The following is a 14326-nucleotide window of genomic DNA, read 5'->3' as shown; positions in this document are numbered from 1 at the left end:
ATAAAGAGGTTCTTTTGACAATTAAGTAGAGGTTCCTTTGACAATTAGTTAAATACGTGCAACAAGTAACACAGTCCATATTAGACCTTCAATAATTGGTAGCTATTGATATCATACTGATACTATATTATTGACACAATTATCCTCTTTTTACTATCTTTTTAAGTTTCTGATTGCTTCTATTCTGCTGCCTTCTTAAATTTGTCTACTTTCTAAAACCATGTAATTATATATGGGGGATTCCCAATGTTATATGTCTTTTTCCTGATTGTTTTCCTCTCCTTTCACCTCCCTTCCCATCTCCTCACCTTGTCCTCTGCCCCTCTTCTTCATTCCTCTTCTGTCTTCTCCCAACCCTCTCTGTTTCATCTAGTAAATAACTATTTATAATATTCATATTATAAATATTACATAAATATTTATATTTAAATAAATATTCCCCAGTCATGGCTTATAACTTGTTCTCTGTTTCTACAATCCCATTCTCATTAAATATCTATAAAAGCTGAAATTTTGAAATTGATTTTCTGATGGCTAATGAAATAGAATAAGGAAACAAGGGCTGAGGTGCTGAACAGATCTGATCAATTCTGTTCGTTTTCCCTTTTTATTTAAAAATAAGAATTTCACTGGGCACAGAAGAAGGGAAGGCAGAAAAGGAACCATAGTTCTCTTTGAAGGAAGGAAAGTAGATAAAAATAAAGCATTATCCCCTAAAATTATAGTAATGTTAGAACAATAATTTGCAGTTTGCAATAGACTTTTCATGTACCTCATGGCATTATTTATTCCATGTTAATGATGAGGAAACTAGTATTTAGAGAGGCTGAGTTCCTTCTGTAAGAGATTCCCTATACTACTGCATCAGGAAGGAACCCATATCTGCAGATGGAGCATGATTGGGCGTTCATTCCATTTGACACCAAGATAGATCTGTGTGAACACATGAAACATAATATCACTTAAAGATGCCACTTTTTCTGCCAACTATAAATCAGAGTCTGGTGCTAAGGTAAAGGACAGTCAGAGAAAAGTTAAATGGCCTGTGTGAAATATTTTGCTCATCACAATTCATTGTGCAGATCAAATACAGTATTCCCATGCACTGGATGTCCTGACCATGGTGCCTTCTCCTAAAGTAAAGAGAGCATTAGGCTTTTTGACCTTGTCAGTGGAAGTCTCAAGAAGGACTTCTCCTAAATACTGTCTTGTGTAGGGCAGATAAATTACATCTGGCTCTGTCTCACCTAAAACCACATTCTAACTTACTTTATAAGAGTCAATCCAGTATTTAATGTCACAAGCCTTGACTTCAAACTAGGCTGTATTTTTGGTTCTGGAGCACACTGGCAGTGACATAATGGATGTTTTATTTGATCTCTCTAAACCTCAAATTCCTTACATGTAATAGGAGAGAATAAAATGAACAGTTCTTTTGAGAATTAATTGAGATATCACTTAGGTAAGTGTTTGATTCAGTGCCTAAACACAGTGTTATAGTAGCTACTATCATCATCATCATCATCATCCCATCCCCATTATCAGTTTATTATTGAGCTATAGTGAAAACAACATACATTTTGAAGTTAAACTGATGTGGGCTCAAATCCCTTTCCCACTAATTATTCAAAATTGAAATTAGGCAGATTATTTGCCTTTCCTTGAGCCATATAGTCCCCCTTTATTGGGTATGTTACTTCTCTATGAAATCAGACTGAACATTATTTAGGACATATATGTCAAGTTCATGGAAAATGGAATGCCTGAAAAATGCCAGAGGTCAACAAAAGCTCTCCTTGCACTTTGCCTGAATGCCTAATGGTAATAAATTCTTTGCAAAATGTATTTTTGTTCAAGCTGTTGGTCAACCATATAAGGGGCAAAAGTAGTGCTTTCAATCTGTGATATTACTACTTCCCTAACTTGCTTAACATTTTTGTAAGCACTTCATTGGTTCATGTTTTTATATTACTATCTATAATCTATTTTTCATTTTTGTCCTTCAAATACAATTTAAAACATACAAATTATAGAAAAACAAAACATATACTTATGTACCTGTTCAAGAGGAAAAGAATTCCCTTCTAACTTTCTAAGTTCTTTGACTGGTCTATTAATAATTACATTCAAATAAAACAGATTAACAGGAGAAAAAAATGTGTACATATGGGGGCCCCATAAGAATATGAAAACCAAGGACAAGCTGGGCAATTGAGGGTTATATGCCCTCTTGAGCAGAGGAATGGAATATAGGCATGGGGTTTCAAAGGCAAAGAGTATGATTCATAGGACAAAAAGAAGAGAAATGCTAATCAGATATTCACCTGATTCATATTTATCATTCAAATAAAAATGTTGTCTTTTGATAATAGCTCTCTTGCTGGGCCAGGCCCCTATCTAAATTATCTGAGGTAGTTTAGGGAGACATGAAAATTTTTCCTGAATTTGCTGGATCTTAATTTCTTTCAGCTCAAAATATTTCACATGCCTAAGTGGCACATTTTGGAGAAATTTGTTTTGAACCCCTTCTTAGCCAACACAAAAATTGAAGATACTTCAATATTACTTTCAATAATAATTTAATTAAAAATTAAACTTCTTTTTAATTTTTTTTCAAATGTCTATTTTCTTTTTTTAGGCAATTAAACATAAACTACCATAGTTTTATTATCCATCTCTTCATGCTTCTTTCCTTGCAAAGATAATTACATGTAACTGTATTAATGACATTCATGACCTTATACTTTCCAACATATATCTGTATTTGTAAAATATACTACTTTTGGTGTGATCCTTGAGTTTGATAAAACTCATCTGAAAAACAACTATGTTTTTGTGGTTAGACTTTTAATTGCCAATTTGATTTTTTAAATATTTAGAAGTCAATTTTATTAACAATTTCCAAAAATGTTTTAAGATACAATTTTTCTAATAAATGTTTGCTTAACTTTTTACTACTGTGGAAATAGAGTTTTTTAAATGATTTTCCTTTTCCCATTCTATACATAGTTACACTCTTCCTTCCAATTCCATTGTTACTTATCTGTACTTTCTCTCTTTCCTAGTCATAATTATATACTATTTTATTATTATTCTTAAATTTGTAGATTATGTTCTTGACAGTTCTTTTTTGTTTGCTTTTTCTTTTATAAGTTCTAATTTTTATTTTTCTTAAATCAATCATTTTTTTAAATTTGTGATTTTACTTTTTCTGATTTTGTAAGCAAAATACTGAAGTCATACTTAATATATATATATATATAAGATATGTATATATATATATATATAATTTTTTGATAATGTAATGTGTGCTGATGGTATAAATTACCCTCAAAGTCAAGCTTTGTTTGGTCTTCTCTGTGATAATGTATAAAGCTTTCACTTTTCTTCAGTTCTAATGATTAGTTTATTTCAATTACAATTTCCATTACCAATTGGTATTTTAGAAATACATTTTGATATTTCCAAATAAAAAGAGTTTGGATACAATTTTTTGCTGTCCCATTGGGATCACAGAATGTTACCTCTTGATATTGATTCATTGTCATTATTAAGCCTCCTATTGTGGCTTGGAACATTAGCAAATTTTATAAATGTTCTGTGCGCTCTTGAAAAAAATACACAGGCGTACCTCATTTTATTGTTCATTGTTTGTTTTTCACAGATACTGCATTTTTTAATAGTAAAAGATCTGTGGCAACCTTGTGTCAAGCAAGTCTATCAGCACCATTTTTCCATAGCATTTCCTTACTTCATGTCTCTGTGTCACATTTTGATAATCCTCACAATATTTCAAACTTTTAAATTATTATTATAATATTTGTCATGGTAATTTGTAATCAAAGATCCTTGATATTTCTATTGTAATTGTTTTTGGGTGTCATAAACTACACCCAAATAAGACAGTGAACTTAATCACTAAATGTACTTTGTGTTCTGACTGCTCCACTGACTGTCTCTCTCCCTTTCCTCAGGCCTCTCTATTCCCTGAAACATGATAAATTCAATATTAATAAATTCTATAAGTTCAAATAGCCCTATAATGGCCTCTTAATGTTAAAATAAAAGGAAGAATTGCCCATCTCTCACTTGAAAGTAAAAGTTTTTTTTTTTTAATATTTTTGTTATTTATTTATTTATTTATTTAATATTTTAAAATAATTAATCTTAGTAAGGAAGGCATGTTGAAAGCTGAGATAGGTCAAAATCTAGGTGTCTTATACCAGTTAGCCAAGTTGTGAAAGCAAAGGAAAATTTATTAAAGAAAATTAAAAGTATTACTTCAGTGAACACATGAATGATAGGAAAGTGAAGCAACCTTAGTGCTGATATGGAGAAAATTTGAGTGATCAGGATAGAAGATCTAACGGACCACAACATCCTCTTAAGCCAAAGTCTAATCCAGAGCAAGGCCCTAATGCTTTTCGATTAAGTCTGAGGAAGGTGAAAAAGCTATAGAAGAGAGTTTGAAAGTAGCAGAGGTTGGTTCATGAGATTTAAAGAAAGTTGCTGTCTCCATAACATAAAAGTAAAAGATGAAGCAGCAAGTGCTGATGTTGTAGTTGTAGCAAATTATCCAGAAAAATCAATTTAAAGAAAATAAACAAAGGTCGTTGCACTAAACAACAGATTTTCAATGTAAATAAGAGAGGCTTATATGAAAAGAGATGCCATCTAGGACTTTCATGGCTGAAGAGGAGAAGAAGTCAGTGCCTGGCTTCAAAGATTCAAAGGACAAGCTGCCTCTCCTATTACACGCTAATGCAGCTGGTGACTTAAGTAGCAGCCAGTGGTCATTTACCATTCTGAAAATTTTAGTGCCTAAGAGTTATGCTAAATCTACTCCGCCTGTGCTCTACAAATGGAACAACAATGCCTGGATGGCAACACATCTATTTACAACACGGTTTACTGAATATTTTAAGCCCACTGCTGAAACCTACTGCTAAAAACAAAAGGATTTCTTTCAAAATATTACCGTTCATTGACAATGTACGTGGTCACCCAAAAGTTCTACTGGAGATGTATAATGAGATTAGTGTTGTTTTCATGCCTACTAATACAACATCCATTCTGTAGCTCTTGGATCAAGGAGTAACTTTCTAGTCTTATTATTTAAGAAATACATTTCATAAGGTTATAGTTGCCATAGACTGTGATTCCTCTAATGGATTAGATAAAGTAAATTGAAAACTTTTAGGAAAGGATCCACCATTCTAGATTCCATTAAGAACACTTGTGATTCATGGAGAGAGGCCAAATATCAACATTAAGAGGAGTTTGGAAGAAGTTGTTTCTGACCCTCATGGAAGACTCTGAGGAGTTCAAGACTTCCATGGAGGAAATAAGTTCGCCATGATGGAGGTAGGAATAGAACTAGAATTAGAGGTGGAGCCTGAAGATATGACTGAATTGTTGCAACCTCATGGTAAAATTTTCACATATGAGAAATCACCCAGATTAGGCTCCCTGCTCACTGGGAAATCTGCTTCTCCCTTTACCCCTTCCCCACTGCTCATGATCCCCCTCTCTGTCTTTCTGTATCTCTGATAAATAAATAAAATCTTTTTTTTTTTTTTAAAGGATAATCAAAGAAGTTGGTTGCTTTAGATGGAAACTCTTCTTAGTGAAGATGTGGTGAATATTGTTGAAATTACAACAAAAATTTTCGAAGTTTTACTAGCTGATAAAGCAGTGGCAGGGTTTGAAAGGATTGACTCTAATTTTGAAAGAAATTCTACTGTGGGTAAAATGCTATCAAATAGTATCATATGCTACAGAGAAACTGTTTGTGAAAAGGAGTCTACACCCAGGATCTGTCATGTTGGGTTTTGTAAGTTGTGTGGCTGCTATCTTGGCCTATTCCCTTATAAGGACTTGGCCCTTCAGAACTGCTACCCCAAGTCCAGGTCTTGCTGTGGGCCACCAGGGCAGCACTCCCACCTACCAGAGACTATACCACCCAAACATCTTCCCTGAAGGTAGGCACTGCCACTGGGGCATAGTGGGAGTCATCAGTACGGTGGTGGGTGTGCAGTTTGGTGAACAACACCACTCATCTTAAATGCACTGGAAGTGCAGGGCAGAGAGGTCAAGCTGGTTTTGGAGGTGGCCCACCACTTGGTGAGAGCATGGTAAAGAGTATTGCCATGGATGATACCAAAGGCTTAGTTAGAGGACAAAAATCCTGGTTTCTGGTGCACCAGTCAAAATTCCTGTTTGCTCTGAGAACTTGGGAAGAATCACGAATGCCATTGGAGAACCTGTTGGTGAGGGAGGTCCCATCAAAACTAAACAATTTACACCTATTCATGCTGAGACTTCTGAGTTCATAGAGGTGAATGTTGAGCAGGAAATTCTGGTTGCTGGTATCAAGGTGGTGGATCTGCTGACTCCGTCTGCTAAGGGTGGAAAAACTGGGCTCTTTGGTGGTGTTGGAGTTGCCAAGATGGTATTGATCATATAGTTAATGTCATCAAAGCCCATGATAGTCACACTGTATTTGCTGGTGTTGGTGAGAAAACTTGTGAAGGCAATGACATACCATGAAATGATTGAGTCTGGTGTTATCAATTTAAAAGTTACTACCTCCAAATAGCTCTGATGTGTGGCCAAATGAATGAACCACCTGGCGCTCATGCCTAGGTAACTCTGAATGGACTGACTGTTGCTGAATACTTCAGAGACCAAGAAGGTCATACTGCTCTTTATTGATTATACCTTTAGCTTCACCCAGGCTGGCTCTGAGGTGTCTGTTTTACTGGAAATAATTTCTTCTGCTGTGGGCTGTCAGTCTACCCTGGCCACTGACATGGGTACCATGTAGGAAAGAATCACCACCACTGTGAAGTGATCTATTACCTCTGTATAGGCTACTTATGTGCCTACTGATGACTTGGCTGCCCTCCCACCACCTTTGACCTTTTGGATGCTGCCACTGTGCTGTCCAATGCTATTGCTTCGATAGGGATCCTCTGGATTACACTTCTCGAATCATGGATCCCAGTGTTGTTGGAAATTAGTATTATGATGTTGCCCATGGGGTTCAAAAGATCCCACAGGACTACAAATGATGGACATCACTGACATCCTGGGTATGGATGAACTTTCTGGGCAAGACAAGTTGATTGTCCTGTTCATGGAAAATACAGGGCTTCTCATCTCAGCCATTCCAGGTTGATGAGGTTTTCATATGTCATATGGAGAAGCTGGCACCTATAAAGGAGACCATCAAAGGATTCCAGTAGATTATGGCAGGTGAATCTGACCATCCCCCCAGAACAAGCCTTCTCTGAAAAAGCTATGGCAAAAGCTGATGAACGACTGAAGAGCATTGGTGAGGGGTTCCTTTTGGCAAAAGAAGCACTCATTTTCCATACTTTCCTTCCCTTTCCTCCTAATAAAAAAATCTCAGTTTCCTCTGTAGGCCACATAAGAGCCTTAATTGAAGACATTGTGTTCTGTCTGAAGAGGACTGAAGGTTTCCTGTAAAATGTACACTCCTCAGAAAAAAAAGTGAATTGATGCTGCAAACGTTATTGTCTTATTTTCAGAAATTGACACACCACCGCAGCCTTCACAAACCATCACCCTGATCAGTCATCAGCCATCAACATTAAGGCAAGACCCTCCACCAGCAAAAAAGTTATGATTTACTGAAAGCTCAGATGATGGCTAGCACTTATTCATAATAAAGCATTTTTAAATTTATACACACACACACACATACATACACACATCTTTTTAGACATAATGGTATTAAGTACTTACTAGACTACAGTGTAGTGTGAACATAAATTTTGTATGCATTGGAAAACCCAAAAATAATGTGACTTCCTTTATTGTGATATTTACTTTATTGCAATATCACTTTATTATGATCATCTGGAACTAAACCTGCAATATTTACAAGGGATGCCTATAGAATATTTTACAAGCCAGAGACTATGTAGAGCCCATATAATAATTTCCAACTTTTAATTATTCTTTAAATAGTGTGCATAGTAGTTTTTTATAAATGAATAAAACTATCATAAGGATATTGAACAGTATTGAAATAGCATTTTTATTATAAAATAGTTTATTTATATAGTGTTCATATAACATTTATATTAAAATTACATACTAATTGTGAGATCATGGGAACTGTGTAAAGATTTTAAGAAGAAAGTAAATGCCAATTGAAATCCCAACACTTTGAGAAAAGACCCCTCAGCACTTTGGGACTGTACCTCAAAGCCATTCTCTATGCACATGCACACATTCTTTTCCATTATGCTTTGCTTGGTGGACACTTGTTCAGGGCCAGGCTCTTGAAAATGTAGCCTCAGTCCCTGCTGTCTCATTCAGTTTATTTGTCCCTAGGAAAGTCTCTTGCTTCTAACATCTGTAACATTGAATAAATACTTACTTAATGCATATCTATTTTGAAATACCCACAAGTTTTCTGTTTAGAGGAACAAAAACAGATTTACATATCGGCCTGAAGGTTTAAACATGGGCTCTCTGAAAGCACAAGTGGCAAGAAGTTCCAGCACTGGGAACATTCCATCGAAAAGCCCTGCCCCGGGATATATCAATTCAAATTCATGAACTATCAACAGGAGTTTATCTTCATTTCCCCCATGGGAGGAAAATGAAGGGAAAGTAATGGAAGGGTAATGAGCAAAGCAGAGCTTCAGTAGTAGAAAAAAAGAAAACAAATTATACTACATTTTCTATCCCACTGCCTTATTAAGGGTGTGCGTCTATCTGTAAGTATGAATATTCTAGATTCTCTCCTTTAAAATCAAGAAAAATAAAGATTGATATGAAAACCTATAATAATAGGGTAATAATAGTTACTACATTTACATTTATAGACTGCTTTACAGATTTTAAGTTACATTATCTTATTTAATCCATATAGGAGCCATTTGAGTGGCAGGGGATCTATTATTCATTCAAGGCATTAGGAAGTTGAGACCAAAAAAAAAAAAAAAAAAAAAAAAAAGTTTTGTGACTTATTCAAGGTTACAAAGCCGCTTTGTATCAGAATGAGAACTATCACATCAAGTTGGCTAATATGTAGTTATGGTTCTTTCATGCTGAGGAACATAAACATTTCCTTTAAATCAAATCTGCAAAGAAAGTAACATGTTATGCAATAAAATAAATTTAAATACAGGACCATTTCCGTTTTCTCTTACGTATTAGAAATTTTAGATTATAAGCTGAAAAGGTATTGCATTTTAAATATTAGGCAAACAGTTATATAAATATCATATGCTTTGCAAACATAGCTTTTGAGTGATGAGAACTTTAAAGATGTCAATCTAATAATAAGAAGAAACAAGGAGCCCTCGGTGGCTCAGTTGGTTAAGCATCCAACTCTTGATCTCAGCTCAGGTCTTAATTTCAGGGCCATCAATTCAAGCCCTGTTTTGGGCTCCATGCTGTCCTACTTTAAAAAAAAAAAAAAAGAGAGAGAGTTTAACTTATCCACAGTCTTATAGATTTTGGGGGATACAGCTTATCCAGTATATGGTGCAATTTGGATTATAAAATGAAGTATGTGTATGTATGTGTGTACAACTTGATGAGTTGTCTATCAAGAAGCTCAGTGATTTCTTTACCTGGGGATACCTATTAGATAATGATTTCAATTATTGTATTATGTAATCATGAAGCTTTTATACTAAAACATTTTTGTCAAAGTAATAACATATATCCAAAAATACACCCATTACAGGAGCACAGAGTGATAAATTTTCCCAAATACATTACATCAGGTAAATACAACCACATTCAGAATAAAAGTCAAACCATTATAATTCCAGAAACCCCTCCTATTCTTTTAACATCACTAAGCAACCCCAATTTTGAATTCTAGTAATATAGATGAATTTTGCCTCTTTTTGAACTTTCTACATATGAAATATACAATATGCACTTTGGGGCCCTGGATTTTTTGTTCAATATTGCATTTATGAAATTAATTCACGTAGTTGCATGAAATATGTGGTTGAAACACAATCATTTAAATCCACTTGACTATTAATAAACATTTGTGTTGTTTCTAATTTTGGCAATTGTCAATAATGCTGGCACAAAACTTTTCATATAAGGATTTGATGAACACATGACACATTTTTGTTGAATTTAACCCTAAAATGAAAGGTCTTGATTATTGGCTTTGCTTTAGATCAGCTTTAGGGAATAGTGATATATAGATATTATCTGAAAGAATCTATTGATCTAAATCTCTGAAAAATACATTTGCTATTGCATTGAATCAATAGATTTGAAAAAAAAATGATTTCTTTAAAATAGTGAGTCTTCCAATCCATATACCTTCATTTATTTGGGATTTTGTAAATCTTTCTATATAATGTTTTATAATTTCCATTGAAGTTGATTTATACAAATTTTAATGATATTTTAAGTATTCAATATAATTGATATTATACTAATATAATTTTAGAATGTAAATATTTATTTGTTGTTGAAACTTTTTATTTTGATATGATTTTAGATCAATTCCATTTGTAAGAAATAATACAGAGAATTCCAGTGTACTATTTACCCAGTTTTCCCCAAAGGAATTCTTGCAAAACTACTACAATATCACCATCAAAATACTGACATTTTTACAATGAAAGTATATAAGAGTGATGTCACCACAAAGATCCCTCCCTGTGTTATCCTTTACAGCCAAATCTACTTCCCTTCTTCTTACCATCTTTTACTCCTGGCAACAAATAATCTGTTCTACATTAATGACATTTTCACTTTAAGAAGGCCATATAAACGGAATCATACAGTGTATGATCTAATCCTTGTTTACTTGGTATTCCATTTAGCATAATTTCCAAGTTCATCCAAGTCATTGTACCTATCAATAATTTGTTATTATTATTATTATTATATTGTTGCTTGAGCAGCATTGCATGGTATGGATGTACTATAATTGTTTAGCCATTATTCCACTGTAAGACATTGGAGATATTTCCCATTTAGGATTATTACAAAAAACAAACAAAACAAAACAAACAAACAAACAAACAAAAAACTGCTATTGAACATTGCTATACAGGTTTTTACATGATTTTTTAAGTTTTTATTTCCCTAAGATAAATGTCCAAGAGTGCAATTGCTGGGTCATATGATATTTGCATATTTACTTTATAAAACTCATAAATCTATTTTGCAGGGTGGCTGTATCATTTTTACATTCCCACCAGCAACATATGAATGACTCAGTTTGCCTACATCCTTGCAAGCATTTGGTTTTGTCACCAGTTTAATAGTTGTCTAATGATTTGTCATTGTGATTTATTTTGCATTTCCCTAGTGGATAATGATGTTTAACATCTTTTTGTGTGCTTATTTGCTATCTGTATATCCTCTTCAGTGAAAGTTGCCTTTATGTCCTTTGCCCATTTTGTGATTAGATTGTTTATTTTTTTTACATTTGAGTTCTGAGAATTCTTTATGTAATCAATTTACTAGCCTTTTATCAGATACGCAATTTACATATATAATTATCTAGTCTGTAGCTTTTTTATTATAATTCTATAAATGTCTTCTACATAGCAAAAGTTTTATTTTTAACATTTTTACAAGTTTCAGTTTATTATTTTTTTAACAGAATAAGGCTTTAGTGTCAGATGTAAATATTCTTTACATTCCAAAGATTTACTTTTTCTGAAAGTTTTATAGTTTCATATTAGAGTCTATATTCTAAATTAATGTTTCTATAAGGTGTAAATTTTATTTTATTTATTTTTTTAAAGATTTTTATTTATTTATTTGACAGACAGAGATCAAAAGTAGGCAGAGAGACAGGCAGAGAGAGAGGAGGAAGCAGGCTCCCTGTTGAGGAGAGAGCCCGATGCGGCACTCGATCCCAGGACCCTGGGATCATGACCTGAGCTGAAGGCAGAGGCTTTAACACACTGAGCCACCCAGACGCCCAGGTGTAAATTTTAGATCAAGTTTGTTTATTTTTTAAACTCCTTCCTTTCTCCCTCCCTTCCTTCCTTCCTACCTTCCTTCTGCCTGTAGATACTGGTTTCTTTAGCATCATATGTTAAAAAGCCTATCCTTTTTCCACTGATTTGCTTTTACACCTTTGTTGGAATTGGTTGGGCACTTCTGGGCTTTCTGTACAGTTACATTCATCTATGTATCTATTGTTCCACTACCACTCTATTGTCTTGATTAATATAGTTGTATTATAATACTAAATATCAGATAAAGCAGTCCATCTTCACTTTTTCAAAATTTTTATTCTAGAGCCTAGAACCTATTTCTTTCCAAATAAATTTTAGTGTAAGCTAGTCTATGTGTACTAAAAACAGTCTGCAATTTTCATAGAAATTGTTTAAAACCTACAGACCAATTTCAGAAGATAAATATCTTTGTTATTTTAAGTCTCGTAATCCATTAATACATTATGCCTCGACATTTTTTTAGGGTTTTTTTTATATCATCGGCATTTTGAATTTTTTGGCATTCAAGTTCTGTACATGTTAAATGTATACCTAAGTATTTTGTTTTATTTTATTTGGAGTGATTGAAAATCATGTTACAATTTGAATTTCTTCCCCACATGCCTATTTTATTTTATTATTATATGTTATTATATGTTATTGTATTGTAGAAGTATGATTTTCCATCCTGTGAAGTTGCTGGACTGACTTACTAGTTCTAGGAGATTTTTGTTTGTTCATTTTTGTGATGATTTTATTTATTATTTGAGAGAGAAAGAGAGCCCAGGTTGGGGGAGGGCAGTCCACGGGAGAAGCAGATTCCCCTCAGGTCTCCATCCCAGGACTCTAGGATCATGTCCTGAGCCAAAGTGATATACTTAACCAACGGAGCCACCCAGACACTCCTGTTTGTTCATTTTTAATATTCCTTGGGATTTTCTATGTAGAAAATGTCATTTTCAAATAAGGAGAGTTTTATGTGTTCCTTTACAATATGAATGCCTTTTATTTCTTTTAGTTCCCATATGCATTGGCTAGAATCTCCAATATTATACTGAAAAAGAGTGGTAGAGGAGATATTTTGGCCTTTTTCCTGATCTCAGAGAGAAAACACACAGACTTACTCATTAAGTTTAATGCCAGCAGTATGTTTTTTTTGTTTTTTGTTCATGATCTTTATCAATATCAAGTTGAAGAAGTTCTCCTCTAATCCTAGCTTCCGAGAGTTTATTATGAGTGCTTCTTAGATTCTAGCAAATGCTTGTTATGTATCAGTTATTATGTTTATATGATTCTTCCTTGTACATCTATTGATATGATGGATTATACTGATTAATTTTGAATACTGATCAAGACTTACATATTTGGATAAAATCCCATTTGGTAATTTTGTATCATTCTTTCTACATATAGTGGGATTTGATTTGTTTATATTTCCATCTAAGTCAGTGGTTTTGTTTTTCTTTCTTTGTTTTTTTATTTGTTTCTTTTTCTTGGTACCATCTGTGTTTAGTTTGGGATCAGAGAAATACTAGCCTCATAAAATGAGTAGAAGTATTCCCTCATCTTCTCTTCTGAAAGAAAATTTGTAAAATTGATACTAACTGATCTTTGAATGGTAAAATTTTCCTTGAAATCTTGTATCTGGAGATTTCTTTTGAAGAGCTTTGGAAGTATTCAATTTTAATATTCAATTTCTTAATGTTTATAAGAAGACTCTTCAGATAATCTCATCTTGGTTGAGTTTTGGTAGTTTGTAGTTTTCTAAGAATTGGTCCAAATTCTAAGTTGTCAAATGTATGAGAATGAAGTTGTTATTGTATTTTCTCATTTATAATGGTTGTAGGGCCTATAGTGATATCCCGTTTCATTCTTGATGTTAAGATTTGAATCTTCTTTCTGCTTATATGTGACAGAACTGCTAGAGTTGTATCAATTTTCTTACTTTTTCTGTAGAATCAGCTCTTCATTTTTTTGGATTTTTAAAGTTATTTTCCTATTTTCAATATCATTAGTTTCTATTATTATTTCTTTTATTCCCCAACCTCCAGGTTTATTCTCCTCTTATTTGTCTCATTTTTTAAGGTAGTGACTTTAATGATTAATTTGAGAATTTTCCAATGTAGGTATTTATTGGTATAAATTTCCCTTTCTGCACTGTTTTAGCTGTATCTCATTATTTTGATAAGTTGTATTTTCATTTTCATTTAGTCCTCTCTAGTTTTTAAATTTCCTTTGTGATCACTTCATTGATGCATGTGTTTTTTAGAAGTATGCTGTATAATTTTCAAGCGTTTTGAGATTCTGTTGCTTTTTGTTATTGATTTCCAGTTGACTCTATTCCACTCAAATTA

At 33.4% G+C, this 14326-nt stretch overlaps 1 pseudogene; it reads left to right on the top strand.

Moving 5' to 3' along the window:
- The first annotated feature begins 5821 nt into the window (after positions 1–5821).
- LOC116864752 lies at positions 5822–7651 on the top strand (annotated as a pseudogene).
- The last annotated feature ends 6675 nt before the right edge of the window (positions 7652–14326 follow it).

Source organism: Lontra canadensis, unplaced genomic scaffold (assembly GCF_010015895.1).
Source record: "Lontra canadensis isolate GAN:19392208 unplaced genomic scaffold, GSC_riverotter_1.0 scaffold6, whole genome shotgun sequence".
Taxonomy (NCBI): domain Eukaryota; kingdom Metazoa; phylum Chordata; class Mammalia; order Carnivora; family Mustelidae; genus Lontra; species Lontra canadensis.
Note: the sequence above shows the minus strand (reverse complement) of the source record. Positions and strands in the feature narration are given on the sequence as shown.